The 13,949-nt window shown below is 35.9% G+C and overlaps 1 protein-coding gene across 1 annotated transcript in view; it reads right to left on the bottom strand.

The window, feature by feature from the left end:
• The window catches only part of MALRD1 (MAM and LDL receptor class A domain containing 1), a 792,972-nt gene that overhangs the window by 238,306 nt on the left and 540,717 nt on the right, over positions 1–13,949 (bottom strand). The window lies entirely within an intron of this gene.

The following is a 13,949-nucleotide window of genomic DNA, read 5'->3' as shown; positions in this document are numbered from 1 at the left end:
TCCAAACCCCTTGGAAACCCAAGTGGTGGATGTGTTTTCTGAGGCCAAACCCAGCATCTAATCCGTAGTTTGTACTTAATAAATGCTGGGTATAATAATTGGATACATAATGGTTTCATCTCAAGGAAGCTTAGGAAAGTGAATTAACACACAATTTTCAAAGCAATTCACACCTTTTAATTGAACATAATTAACATACAGTGTTATATTCGTTTCAGGTGTACGATACAAAGATTTAATAATTCTATACATTACTCCGTGCTCATCAACGTAAGTATACTTTTAATCCTCTTTATTTCTTTCACCCACATCCCCACCCACTTCCCCTCGTAATCATCAGTTTATTCTCTGTATTTAAGAGACTGCTTATTTTGTTTGTCTCTTTTTTTGTCTGCTTGGTTTGTTTAATAAATTACACATCTTAGTGAAATCATATGGTATTTGTCTTTAGCATTATATCCTCTAGGTCCATCCATGGCTGAGTAATATTACATTTTATTTATATTCCACATCTTTATCCATTCATCTGTGGATGGATACTTGGGTTGCTTTGATATAGTTGGCTATTGTAAATAATGCTGCAATAAACGTAAGTGTGAATACATCTTTGCGAATTAGTGTTTTCATTTGCTTTGGATAAATACCCAGTAGTGGAATTATGGGATACTACAGTAATTCTATTTTCTTTTTTTTTTTTTAAGTATTTATTTATTTTGAGAGATAAAGAGAGAGAGACAGAGAGAGAATCCCAAGCAGGCCCTGGACTATCAGCACAGAGCCTGATGTGAGGCTCAAACTCACAAACTATGAGATCATGACCTGAGCTGAAATCAAGAGTCCGCTGCTTAAACCACTGAGCCACCCAGGCATCCCAATAGTTCTACTTTTAATTTGTAAATTTTTGAGGAAACTCCATACTGTTTTCTGCCATGGCTGCACCAATCTCATTCCGATCAATAATGCACAAGGGTTCTTTTTCACTGCATCCTCAAAAACATTTGCTGTTTCTTCTGTGTTTTGTTGCTGTGTTATTGTTTTTTTTTTCCTTTGAGTCATTCTGACAGGTGTAAGGTGATAGCTCATTGTTTTGATTGCATTTTTCTGATGGTTAGTGATGTTGAACACTTTTTTCACGTGTCCTCAGGCCCTGTGTATATCTTGTTTGGAAAAATGTCTATGTGTCCTCTGCCCATTTTTAAAATATGATTATTATTTTTATTATTCAGTTTTTGGCGTTGAGTTGTGTAAGTTATTTATATATTTTGGGTATTAACCCCTTATTAGACATATCATTTGAAAATATCTTCTCCCATTGAGTAGATTGCCTTTTTGTTTAGTTGATGGTTTCCTTTGTGGTGCAAAAGTTTGTGGGTTTTTGTTGTTGTTGTTTTGTTTTGTTTTTAGGTCCAATAATTTAATTTTGCTTTTGTTTCCCTTGACTATATATATATCTTCCATTCAGGATATATATATATAGAGAGAAAAACGTTTCTATGCTTGATAGCAAAGAAATTGCTGCCCATGTTTTCTTCTAGGAGTTTGTTTCAGGTCTCATATTTAGGTCTTTAATCCATTCTGAGTTTATTTTTGTGTATGGTGTGAGAAAGTGGTACAGTTTCTTTCTTTTCCATGTAGCTGTCCAGTTTTTCCAACGCCATTTGTTGAACAGACTGTCTTTTCCCCAATGTATATTGTTGCCTCCTCTATTGTATAACTGCGGGTTTATTTCTAGATTCTCCTATTTTGTTCTATTGATGTATGTGTTTATTTTTATGCCATCACCATGCTATTTTTATTACTACAGTTTTGCAGTATATCTTGAAATCTGGGATTGTGATACTCCAGCGTTGTTTTTTTTCCAAGGCTGCTTTGGTTATTTAGGGTATTTTGTGGTTCCATACAACTTTTAGGAATATTGTTTCTAGTTCTGTGAAAAATGTCATTGGTATTTTGATAGGGATTGCATTAAATCTGTACATTGTTTTGAGTAGTATGGCCACTTTAACAATTTTAACAAGTAAATTCAACCATTAAAACTTTTTAAAATGTTTATTTATTTTTGAGAGAGAAAGAGAACAGAGCATGAGTGGGGGAGGGAGAGAGAGGGAGACATGGAATCTGAAGCAGGCTCCAGACTCTGAGGTGTCAGCACAGAGCCTGACACAGTGCTCTGGCCACAAACCATGAGATCATGACCTGAGCCGAAGTCAGATGCTTAACCAACTGAACCACCTAGGCACCCCAAATTCCACTAAAGATTTAAAGAAGGGTTAATACCAATTTTTTGCAAACTATTCAAAACATAAATAAATAAATAAATAAATAAATAAATAAATACATAAATAAAAGAAGGAAAGTTTCCAAATTCATTCTATAAGGCCAGCTTTACCCTGATACTAAAACCAGATATAGACAATACCAAAAAAGAGAACTACAGGCCCATATCTCTGATGAAGATGGATGTAAAAATCTTCAATAAAACATTAGCAAACCAGATCCAGCAATACACTAAAAAAATCATTCACCACAATCACGTGGGATTCATTTCCTGGATGCAAGGATGGCTCAATATTCAAAAATCAATCAACATGACACATTAAATAGAGAAAGGACAAAAACCATACGATCATCTCAACAGATGCAGAAAAAATTATTTGAGGAAGTACAACATAAATTCATGACAAAAACTGTCAACAAAGAGTAGAACATACTTCAACCTAATAAGGGCCATATATGAAAAATCCACAGTTAACATCATACTCAACGGAGAAAAACTAAGAGCTTTCACTCTAAGATCAGGGAAAAGACAGCTTGTCCACTCTCACCACTTTTATTCAAGGTAGTACTGAAAGCCCTAGCCATAGCAATCAGACAAGAAAAGGAAATAAACAGCATCCAGACTGGTAAGGAGGTAAAATTTTCACTATTTGCAGATGAGGTGATATTATATATAGAAAACCCTACAGACTCCACCAAACCTGCTAGAACTAATAGATGGATTCAGTAAAGTCACAGCATACAAAATTAATATACAGGAACTGTTGCATTTCTATACACTAATAATAGCATTGCAGAAAGAAAAATTAAGGAAACAGTTCCATTTACAATTGCACCAAAAATAGGGGCACCTGGGTGGCTCAGTCAGTTAAGCAGCTGACTCTTGCTTTTGGCTCAGGTCATGATCGCACAGTTTGTGAGCTCTAATCCTGCACTGTCAGTGAAAACCCTGCTTGGGATTCTCTGTCTCCCTCTCTCTCTGCTGTTCCCCCTTTATCTCCAATAAATAGAATTTAAAAAAAACAAAAAAAAAATTGCACCAAAAATAATAAAATACCTAGGAAGAAACTTAACCATGGAACTGAAAGACCTGTACTCTGAAAACTATAGAACATTGATGAAAGAAGTTGAAGATGATACCAAAAAACGGAAAGATATTCCACTCTCATGGATTGGAAGAACAAATATTGTTAAAAGTCCCTATTACCCAAAGCATTCTACAGCAGTTCGCATATCTGAATATCATTGTAAATGATATTAAGTCCAATGATGATACTTCATACCTTCAAAGAAGTATGCATTAAAGGTCCCAAACTACTTTTGCCTAATTCAACAAATTAAATAAAGCTCAGCAATCCCTTTGTTACATAGATTATTATAGGTTCAGAGCCGGTGTGCCTAAGGGGAGGGTAATTCATTCAAGGGGAGGGTAATTTTCTCAAGGTTCAGTAAATCTCTAAGGATTTGATAAAAATTCATTTCCCTAGTTTTGGAATCATCCCCATAATACAATAGTTCAAGCCTGTATAATTTCTAGAAATAATTTACCCGTAAATTGCAGTATAAAGAATGAAGAGAAGGCATCTGAGAAAACAGCAAATATCTTAACTGTGGGCATCAACAAGAAGAACTAAAGGTCATGTTCATTGAGTGGTTTAGAATCTTTGCCACATAATTTTTAATTAACACTAGTGAGAATTTACAGTTAACCCAGAGCAGTATGTGGATATTATTTAGTATGCAAGTCTGTGCATTGGAGATTATTTTATTTTTCTGTGCCATAGGCTGTGGAGCCATATATAATTATCCCACAGAGGAAATGTGTTTTGACTTTAAATACGTAGTTCTTTAGTTTTTAAAAATGACTCAAATAGACTACATAACTCAATGAGGCTTATTTTCTTAACAATATGGAATAGCAAAGACAGGAAAAGAAATCAAGTCACTGCTTTGAATTGCAGCAAACCAAGCAATGACTAATTTCTGTAGCATATGAGTCTTACCAAGAAAAAACAAAAAAGAGCCTATAATTCTTAAAAAAGGTAGATGTTCTTTAAGACAAGAATATAATCAGACAGTTGCTACCAAAATCATTGCAGTAAATAGAAAAGGTAGATTATTTTAGTGAGAATGTCTTACATGTATTTAGCCATTTTCAATTTATTAATTCAGACAAACTGATAAAAGCAGTATTTACTAACCGGGTTGACAAATATACAAAAATAAAGATAATCCCACATATTCTGTAGTTAATAATGTAAGAATGGAAAGAACACTGGTGTTCGGAATAGAGAGTTGAAGACAATTTGGCTGGCAGAAAATGGCATATAAAAACCACTAGATTAAATATTTATTTTAGAAAAAAAATAACTGACAGAGTCCTAAAGACCTAAAACTAAAGCCTAAACTTAAAAATCCTAGAAAGAAGAACAGGTCTATAATATACTATAGCTGTAACATAAAATATTGGATCCCATAAAAGCATGATGTATATGTAAAACTAATCCACTGTGGATTTGAACAAACTGCCACCAACCTGAAAATAATTCCAATTTAAAACAGATTTTATTCTGCTCTGAAACAGAATTTACAACCAAGAAGCTCTTGTACCTTTAATTTTATGTATGGATTAAAATAATTTTATACACAGGGTTCATTATACATAACGAGATATAATCGTTCTATAGACTATATTTGTGGGCAAACACTAGTTTTATCATCTTTTTCAAGGCATGATACTCAATATGTTCTTAGTTTCAGACAGTAAGTTTCACGTGGGCATGTGTATTTTAAGCACCTTCATTTTTCATGCAGAATATACTTAGCATATGCAAGACATAAAAGACATAATGGGCATATTCCCTGCCTTTGAAGACCATGCTATTGAGTTGGTAATGTCATGTCTTCTTAGGTGACTCTTCACTCTGACAGTTTCTCAGGTTTCCCAGGTTGCTGATGACTTACATTTGGAGATTACTGGCCAAGTATTTTGTAGGATACCTTTCTACTGGCATTATTTTCCCCCTCCTGATAGAATTAATGGGTTTGGGGAAGAAAGAATACAGAGGTGTTATTTTCATCACCTCATGACAAGGGTACACGCTATTAATATGACTTGGCACTGTTTCTGTTGACCTTGTTCCCCTGTCTGGTGAACCATGATTCTCCACTGTAAAGTTACTCTTTTTCTATCCCTTTCCATACTGCATTCTTTGGAAGGAAATTACTGGGTGCAGGCCACATCTAAGGTGAACTATGCTCTCTTCCTTCAGGGCACAGAATCTACATTAATTAATCTAAGTTAATTATTTGGAATTCTTATACATGGGAACATTGTCTCTTCTCTCTCATTTATGTATTTATTCAGTCAATATTTATATCGGTATGGACTCAAGAACATGTATAATTTGAGTCATAATACAAGGCAACTCTGTTGCTCAAACTGTTCAAGCTTTGGCCAAGAGGAGCTCTTTTAATTGGCTCCTCTGTCCCTTTGACATACCCCATCAATGTAAACTTTTCTCTTTTTTAAATTTTATTTATTTATTTAAAAAAAAATTTTTTTTTAACATTTATTTATTTTTGGGACAGAGAGAGACAGAGCATGAACGGGGGAGGGTCAGAGAGAGAGGGAGACACAGAATCTGAAACAGGCTCCAGGCTCTGAGCAGTCAGCACAGCCGACGCCGGGCTCGAACTCACATACCGCGAGATCGTGACCTGAGCCGAAGTCGGACGCTTAACCGACTGAGCCACCCAGGCGCCCCTTTTCTCTTTTTTATTTACAACGTAGACTTTTCTTTTTACATACTACCTTATTTTCTAGCACTATCGGTTGCTTCACGCTCATCTTGTGTGTTTCCTGGCCCAGTCCTAGAATTTCTCCAAGAAGCCCTGATTTTTTTAATGGAACATGCTATCAGAAACCAATCTCTGGGGACTACATTGCTTCTTGCCATTAAGGTGTCATTGTTCCTAAGCTATAATGACTATATGTTTACATCCAGCGATGTTATCAATTTAGAATCTTATTTATTCATCCTAGAAACACGTATTGAGCAACTGCCAGACAACATGGTGGATACTGCAATAGTTCTTACCTTCAAAGAATTTACAACCTGGTGATAAAAGCGTATTGGTAATACATGTTTAGCCCTATAATTAAACATATGCATGTGTTGCTCTCAGACAACAGTAAAAAGTAGTACTGGCTTATAGTGTCGCATTAGTAAATATTTAATACAGTTGATTTAATTCAGTTGATGGCCTTTCAAAGTGTCTATCATCTCAGTTGGTCATTTAACCAATTAGAAAGATAGACCAGACCACCTGACTGAGACCAAGTACTTTCTTATGAATTTCCTTTTTAAAACTCCATCCTTGTTGGTTTCCTTAACACATCAGTTTGGCAACATGTTGAAACTATGGAAGATTCAGATCTGTTTGAAGAAAGAGCAACATATGGTGTAGAGAAGAAATAGGCTAAAGAGTATTTTGGAAAAAAAAATCATGCACCTCAAACCTTCCTTCACAGATGAACTGCTTATTTCGCTTGAGTGCTCTCTCAATGCTGAGGGCTTAATATCGCCTGACCTGTATTTTCAAGCATCCGGAAATTAACAATACCTTCCATAGTTTCTATTCAGCAGGAGCATTTAAATCCATCTTATGTTAGAAAAATTGCTAGGTTTTAAGAAGGTCAGTGCACATATCAGACAATTCACAGCAGGACTTCTGAAAATGCAACCTCAGTGATCTCGTGTTGAAATTATCGGAAGTATTATCAGAGTTACTCGGCCATGTCTTAGTGTTAAGGGACACATAAAAAATGAGATTTGACTGGTGATACACAGAAGCAAGGTGCACACTAAATGGGAAATATCCTAAAGACTGATTTTTCATGTTTGTACGCAAAAAGGCGACTTTATAAACTGCTCCTACGCATGAGACTCAGATTTTCAACTTTTAAGATTTTTTTTTCTTAGATCTGGACATATGTTAAATATCCAGTTTTCTTTATGGACTCTTCATATTATTTAAGAGCAATAGAGGCACCTGGGTGGCTCAGTCAGTTAAGCATCCGACTTAGCTCAGGTGATGATCTCAGTGTTCATGGGTTTGAGCCCTGCATCGGGCTCTGTGCTGACAGCTCAGAGCCTGGAGCTGGCTTCGGATTGTGTGTGTCTCTCTCTCTACCCCTCCCTCACTCATACTCTGTCTCTCTATCTCTCAAAAATAAATAAACATTAAAATAAAAAAGAACAAGAGATTGCTGAACCCTACGCCATACACACATCAAATCAGTGACTTAACGGTTTAGACAAAAATTATTAGAAGGCCCGAGAAGAAGGAGGGAGAAATTAGAAGAAAACAAAACACCAACAACAACAAAACTCAGAATGTGACACCTTTATGCAAGAACAAACACTTTCAGTGGTTTAGTGATTCAGACGTCCTCACTCTCTCCCACCTCTTTTCTATCCTTCATATCCTTGTTCAGCTATCTGATGAGTACCTGATTGCCATTTTAAAAGAAGCATCAACCCTTTCCATTCTGGACCTCACAGTTGCCTCTGATATGCCAAAAATGCCTTCTTTTTCTAAACCCTCAGTTCCTTTAGCTCCTTGGCTAAACGAATGAATCCTTTTCCCGCTACTCTGCCATTTCTTCACCTTCCTTCTCATCTTGGCTCCTTTTCCAGGGCAAGTCTTTTAAATGCTAGCAGAACAAATTGTAACCCTGCTTTATTTTCCTCTGCTCTTCCTTGGGCATCATGGTTTTATTTGCCACCTGGGGGCTGATAATCTGATATCCACGTCTCAATCTGAATGTTTTCCTGAGTGGAGAACCTTACGAGACATTGTCTGTTGGATTTTTCTACAACATGTCAGACATGCTAAACACGACAAAAAGATGCACATGCTGCCTTCTTTTGCCTGTTACTTTATCTTTCCCTACTTCCGGCCTCACAAATACACCTCGTAATGCTCACCTATGCATGGTCCACAGATGCACATCTTTTTCACCCATTTTTTTGCCTTTATTACGTTTCTATGCGCTCATCTCATAATCATTAGCAAAAATGACCTCGATTTTCTTAAGGTTGGTAAAATTGGTTTCAGAGAAAGAAACTCAAAAAGAATATTAGCAGTTAATCGCATCTATTATTGATCTATGTTGGTCTGACTGTAGAAGGAGGAGGACAACAACAATGGCCAATAACACACGTAATAAAAAATAATCCCATGTAGGGGCGCCTGGGTGGCGCAGTCGGTTAAGCGTCCGACTTCAGCCAGGTCACGATCTTGCGGTCCGTGAGTTCGAGCCCCGCGTCGGGCTCTGGGCTGATGGCTCGGAGCCTGGAGCCTGTTTCTGATTCTGTGTCTCCCTCTCTCTCTGCCCCTCCCCCGTTCATGCTCTGTCTCTCTCTGTCCCAAAAATAAATAAACGTTGGAAAAAAAAATTAAAAAAAAAAAATAATAATCCCATGTAAAAAAATATACAGCCTTCCTAAGCTTATAAGGTTCTAGCGCCTCTCTGATTTCTATATCATTAATGGACTTTAATGAAGAATAAGAGATTTTGAAATGCTGAACAATCTAATTCAGACTTTTTAATTAGCCCATCTTGTCTATTATTTATGTAGTAAGGTTACTCCAGGACACTGTTATATAATTTTCAATTTATGTGCAAATTTCAGGGTCAAACAATGATCAAGTTATGCTTTTCTGCATAAAATGAATACAAACAAGTCTAATAACAGTAAGTATTATCTTTGACCCTTGCTATTGAACTCCCTCATATTTGTAAGATGTATAAAATTTTATTCTGCGCTCTATCGTCAATAGAGTATTTCGATCAGATCTTCAGAATTTAATAGGAGCACTGTGGACTGATGATGATTATTAAAGTTGAGACTCAAACATTTGGAGGTACTCTGTAATTATAAACTAATTTACAAAAAAATTCAACATTTAAAATATTTTTAAACAAAATCTTAAAATCTGCCTGAGTAAAATCTGTAATAGCTGTGTGATTTGGTTAAATTAATTGATCTTTCTTTTAAGTTTTTTTTTAAGTTTATTTATTTATTTTGAGAAAGAGAGAGAACAGGGGAGGGGCAGAGAGAGAGAATCCCAAACAACCGTGAGATCTCACAAACCGTGAGATCATGACCCAAGCCAAAATCAAGAGTCAGATGCTTAACTGACTGACCCACTCAGCCACCCCAAGTTATTTGATCTTTCTGAGGAGCAGAACCCTTCTCTGACAGATGCAGATATTCAAGTTCCTATATGGATTTGATGTGAACATTAAATGAGATAATGTATGCAAAGTTTTCAGTATATGCTGGACAGTTTGGTAAATGTTCTACTAATGTTAGCGTTTCCATATTTTCTTGATTATTGACTGCTTGCCATCTCAAAACCTTAGTTTCTTTATGTATAAAATGGGTTCTTATAAGATTTAGCTGAAATAAAATATATAAAGCTGGTGAAATTGTCCTTGATTTATAGGTGTTGGAAGTCGTAATTCATTCATCCTACGCCAGCATTCTTTCTATAACAAAACACTATTTGTGAAAACATTAATAATATTTTATATTATCATTTACTTTTTTAAAACATTTTTTAAAGTTTATTTATTTTGAGAGAGAGAGAGAGAGAGAGAAAGCACGAGTTAGGGACAGGCAGAAAGAGGGAGAGAGAGAGAGAGAAAGAGAGAGAGAGAGAGAGAGAGAGAGAGAGAGAGAGAGAGAGAATCCCAAGCAAGCTACACATTGTGAGTGTGGAGCTCCATGCAGGGCTTGAACTCACAAGTCGTGAGCTCATGACCTGAGCCAAAGACAGATACTTAACTAACTGAGCCACCCAGGCACCCCTATATTATCATTTACTTTCTAAACAGAATTAGAAAATGATATCAGTATTAACAGACTGTACTAATTGTTCATTACAATATGCTATGTATTGTTTTAATTACTCTGCGAAGATTAAATCAACACATTTTCACAGTAACTCAATTTTATAGAAGAAGCACAGTGTGGTTAACTAACTTGTCCCAGTCCACACAGCTGAGAAATTGTAGCATTAAAATTCAAACTCAGGCAATGATTTCAAAGCCTATCAGGCTATATAATATCTAAGATATTGGTTTTCCAATCAAAAGAAATCAAAATGAGAATATAATTAAAGTGCATGTTCTATACTTTTAAGGAAATTTAGAAAATGATAAAAATATTTAATAGTAGAGGTTTTCTTAGAACACAAAATAATACTTTTAGACTAGAAACACCTGGGTGATCAATCGATTCACTGTCAAACTCAACACTGTATTTAAATTGCTTAATATGTTTCATAGGTTATTTTAAAGAAAAGCTCACCAAACAGTACATTATTTCCTAAAGACTAAAGCAAGACTGACATCTGGGGAAAAGATGTACATTTTATATGGCTAAGCTTTCAAAAAAATATATTATAATTTTTCATAATACATGTTACAAAACATCCCAAACACCTTCATGTTAATACTGTATTTGACATTTTTAAAAATATTATGGACAGAAAATAATTTTTCAACTAGCAGTTTTGGCAGTGTTAGATTTTAGTCACCTTATTAAGACCATCTAAGAGGAAATATCTACATTGTGTAACAAAATATTGAAATATGTTTTCACATATAGTAGTCTTCAAAGCCAGAAATGGAATGGATTCAGCCAATTGGAAACTGCTATTGAAATCTGCAGACAACTTCCCTGGCTCAGGACCTACTCATGGCAGGGATTTATTGGAGCCTCCCACACAAAAGTGAATAGCCGACTTATACCTGCTGGCTTAGAGTTAATGGGAAACGTGCCCCTGAGAAGTGGTAGATGGATATATATGGACATGAATATGGATGTATATACACATGGCCATACATATATATGTATATGTATATGTATATGTATATGTATATGTATATGTATATGTGTATGTACATGTGTATGTGTATGTATATGTATATGTGTATGTATATGTGCATGTATATGTGTATGTATATGTATATGTGTATGTATATGTATATGTGTATGTATATATATGTCTATGATATCCAGTATCATATACATGTGAATAACAAAAGGCAAACAAAAAGCCAAGACACTCCTGTGAAAGATCAAAGTCAAGAGACTATATACTTCAGATACATAAACTTAATTAAACATTATAATAAGCAAGATGGTGTGGAAATAACAAAGGGGTAGACTGACAGACCACTGAAGCATAAAAAAAGACCTAGAACTAAGCCTCATGTATTTAGGAATTTGATTTTTGGCAGACCTGACATGTAGATCGGAAGGAAAGGAATGCACAGGGACATCAGAGAGTACATAAAGATTTTACAATAGGGATAAAGGAATAGAGTTTTAAGGAAACTGATCTTTAGAACTCCATTTCTAAATATGAAGCTTCTTAAAATGGACGTGCCCGTGAATGCACCTGTGATCAGCCTGGCTTTCCTTTGTGCACTTCATTTTGGAACCATCCTTGACACTTTACAGAAGACAGACCTTTGCATCTTTCCCTCTATTTGATGTTCAGAAATATATATGGGCAGGCTGTGGCAGTAGAAATGTAATATTTTTAGCTCATTTAATGTCTCACACGTTTTAGCCCCTATTTAAAAAAAATGCTTCATTTAGATGGAATTTCATGAGATTGAAATTTAAAAAATTAGCATGAAACCATTTATACAATAGTATTTACTGCCAAAGCACATAACTAAAAATAAAGCTATTTTTTTTAATTGAGAAAGCTGAAATACAAATGTAAATAAGTTTTATATTTACAGGCTCTCATCCACGTTGCCTTTGGAAGTTTATACAAATCAGCACTGCATACAGTAAAAGCTAGAGAAGTTGACACATCTATAGAAAAATGAAAATGCTCACTATATTACTAGTAGCTACAACTTGGAAGTTCAGTTCATCACCTCACAAAACTGATTCTCTATAATGACATCACTGTCCTTGAAGAATGAATATCAGAAGGCACTGTTCAACAGACTGTGTCACAGACTATGGGAGATCAAAAAAATCTATGCGTGAGAGCAAAGAAATTATGTTACTGACAAGAAGATAGACAAATGGCCGATAAGCACATGAAAAGGTGCTGGCCATCACTAATGGAAATTAGAAAAATGCAAATCTAAACCAAAATAAGATACCACCTCATACTCATTAGAATGACTATTATTTAAAAAAAAAAATCAGGGGCACCTGATCTATTAAGCGACCGACTCTTGATTTCAGCTCAGGTCATGATCTCACCGTTTGTGAGATCGAGTCCCATGTCAGGCACAGTGCTGACAGCAAGGAGGCTGCTTGAGATTCTCTCTCTCCTCTCTCTCTGCCCCTCCTCCGAGTCTTGCTTTCTCTCTCTCTCTCTCAAAATAAATAAATAAACATTTTTTTTAAACATTTATTTATTTTTTGGGACAGAGAGAGACAGAGCATGAACGGGGGGGGGGGGGCAGAGAGAGAGGGAGACACAGAATCGGAAACAGGCTCCAGGCTCTGAGCCATCAGCCCAGAGCCCGACGCGGGGCTCGAACTCACAGACCGCGAGATCGTGACCTGGCTGAAGTCGGACGCTTAACCGACTGCGCCACCCAGGCGCCCCAATAAACATTTTTAAAGATATCAAGTTTTGGGGGGAATATGGAGAAATTGGAATGCTTGTGTGCTGCTGTTGAGAATGGCTCAGTGACCACAAGTAACAGAACGGTGGCCTTGAAAAAACTAAAATATGATTACCATATGATACCACAATTCCACTTTTGGACATAAAACTAAAAAGCAAACAAACCAACAAAAAAAACCAGAATGAAATCGAGGCCTCAGGTATCTATACACCCACATTCATAGCAGCATTCACCATAGCCAAAAGGTGGAAGTTATCCAAGTGCACACTGACAGAAGAATGGATAAATAAAATATGTCATATACCTAAAATGGAATATAATTCAGCTGTAAAATGAAGGAAATTCTGGTGTATGCTACAACATGGAGAAGCATCTTATGCAAGTGAAGTAAGCAAATCGCAACACCTATATGAGGCACTTAATCAAATGCACAGAAACAAAAAGTAGAATGCTGGTTTCCAGGGGCCAGGGATGGGGGGAAATGGGGAGTTACTATTTACTGGGTACAGAGTTCCAGTTTTACAAGATGAGGAGTTATTAGACAGATGATGGCGATGGTAACACAACAATGTCAATATCTTAGGGTCATTGAACTGCACACTTAAAAACGATTAAGATGGTAAATTTTATGTTCTGTGGATTTTACCACAATTAAGAAAATTTTTAAAGGCAAAAATATTTGCTGATTGTCTACTGAAGGCTGGGCACTGTGCTAGGAGCAGGTGTTATGCAAAGCCTGGCTTTATGTTCAACTTAAATTTGGAAACAGTTTTACATTTTAAGCACACATAAGAAATTTCCAAAGTATAGATAATGCGCTTAATTTGTGGACAGCAACTTGGGGAATCATTTTATTCTAACATTAAGCTGAAGATATAATTTAAAATACTCTTCTTTTATATTTATAATCAGGGCTCACATTACTGGCTACACATTAGAATTACCTAAAGCCTGAAAAATTATGGAAGCCTGAACTCCATACCCAGAG

The sequence above is a fragment of the Prionailurus bengalensis genome, chromosome B4, assembly GCF_016509475.1.
Source record: "Prionailurus bengalensis isolate Pbe53 chromosome B4, Fcat_Pben_1.1_paternal_pri, whole genome shotgun sequence".
Classification (NCBI taxonomy): Eukaryota; Metazoa; Chordata; class Mammalia; order Carnivora; family Felidae; genus Prionailurus; species Prionailurus bengalensis.
This window is presented reverse-complemented; position numbering and strand designations above follow the sequence as displayed.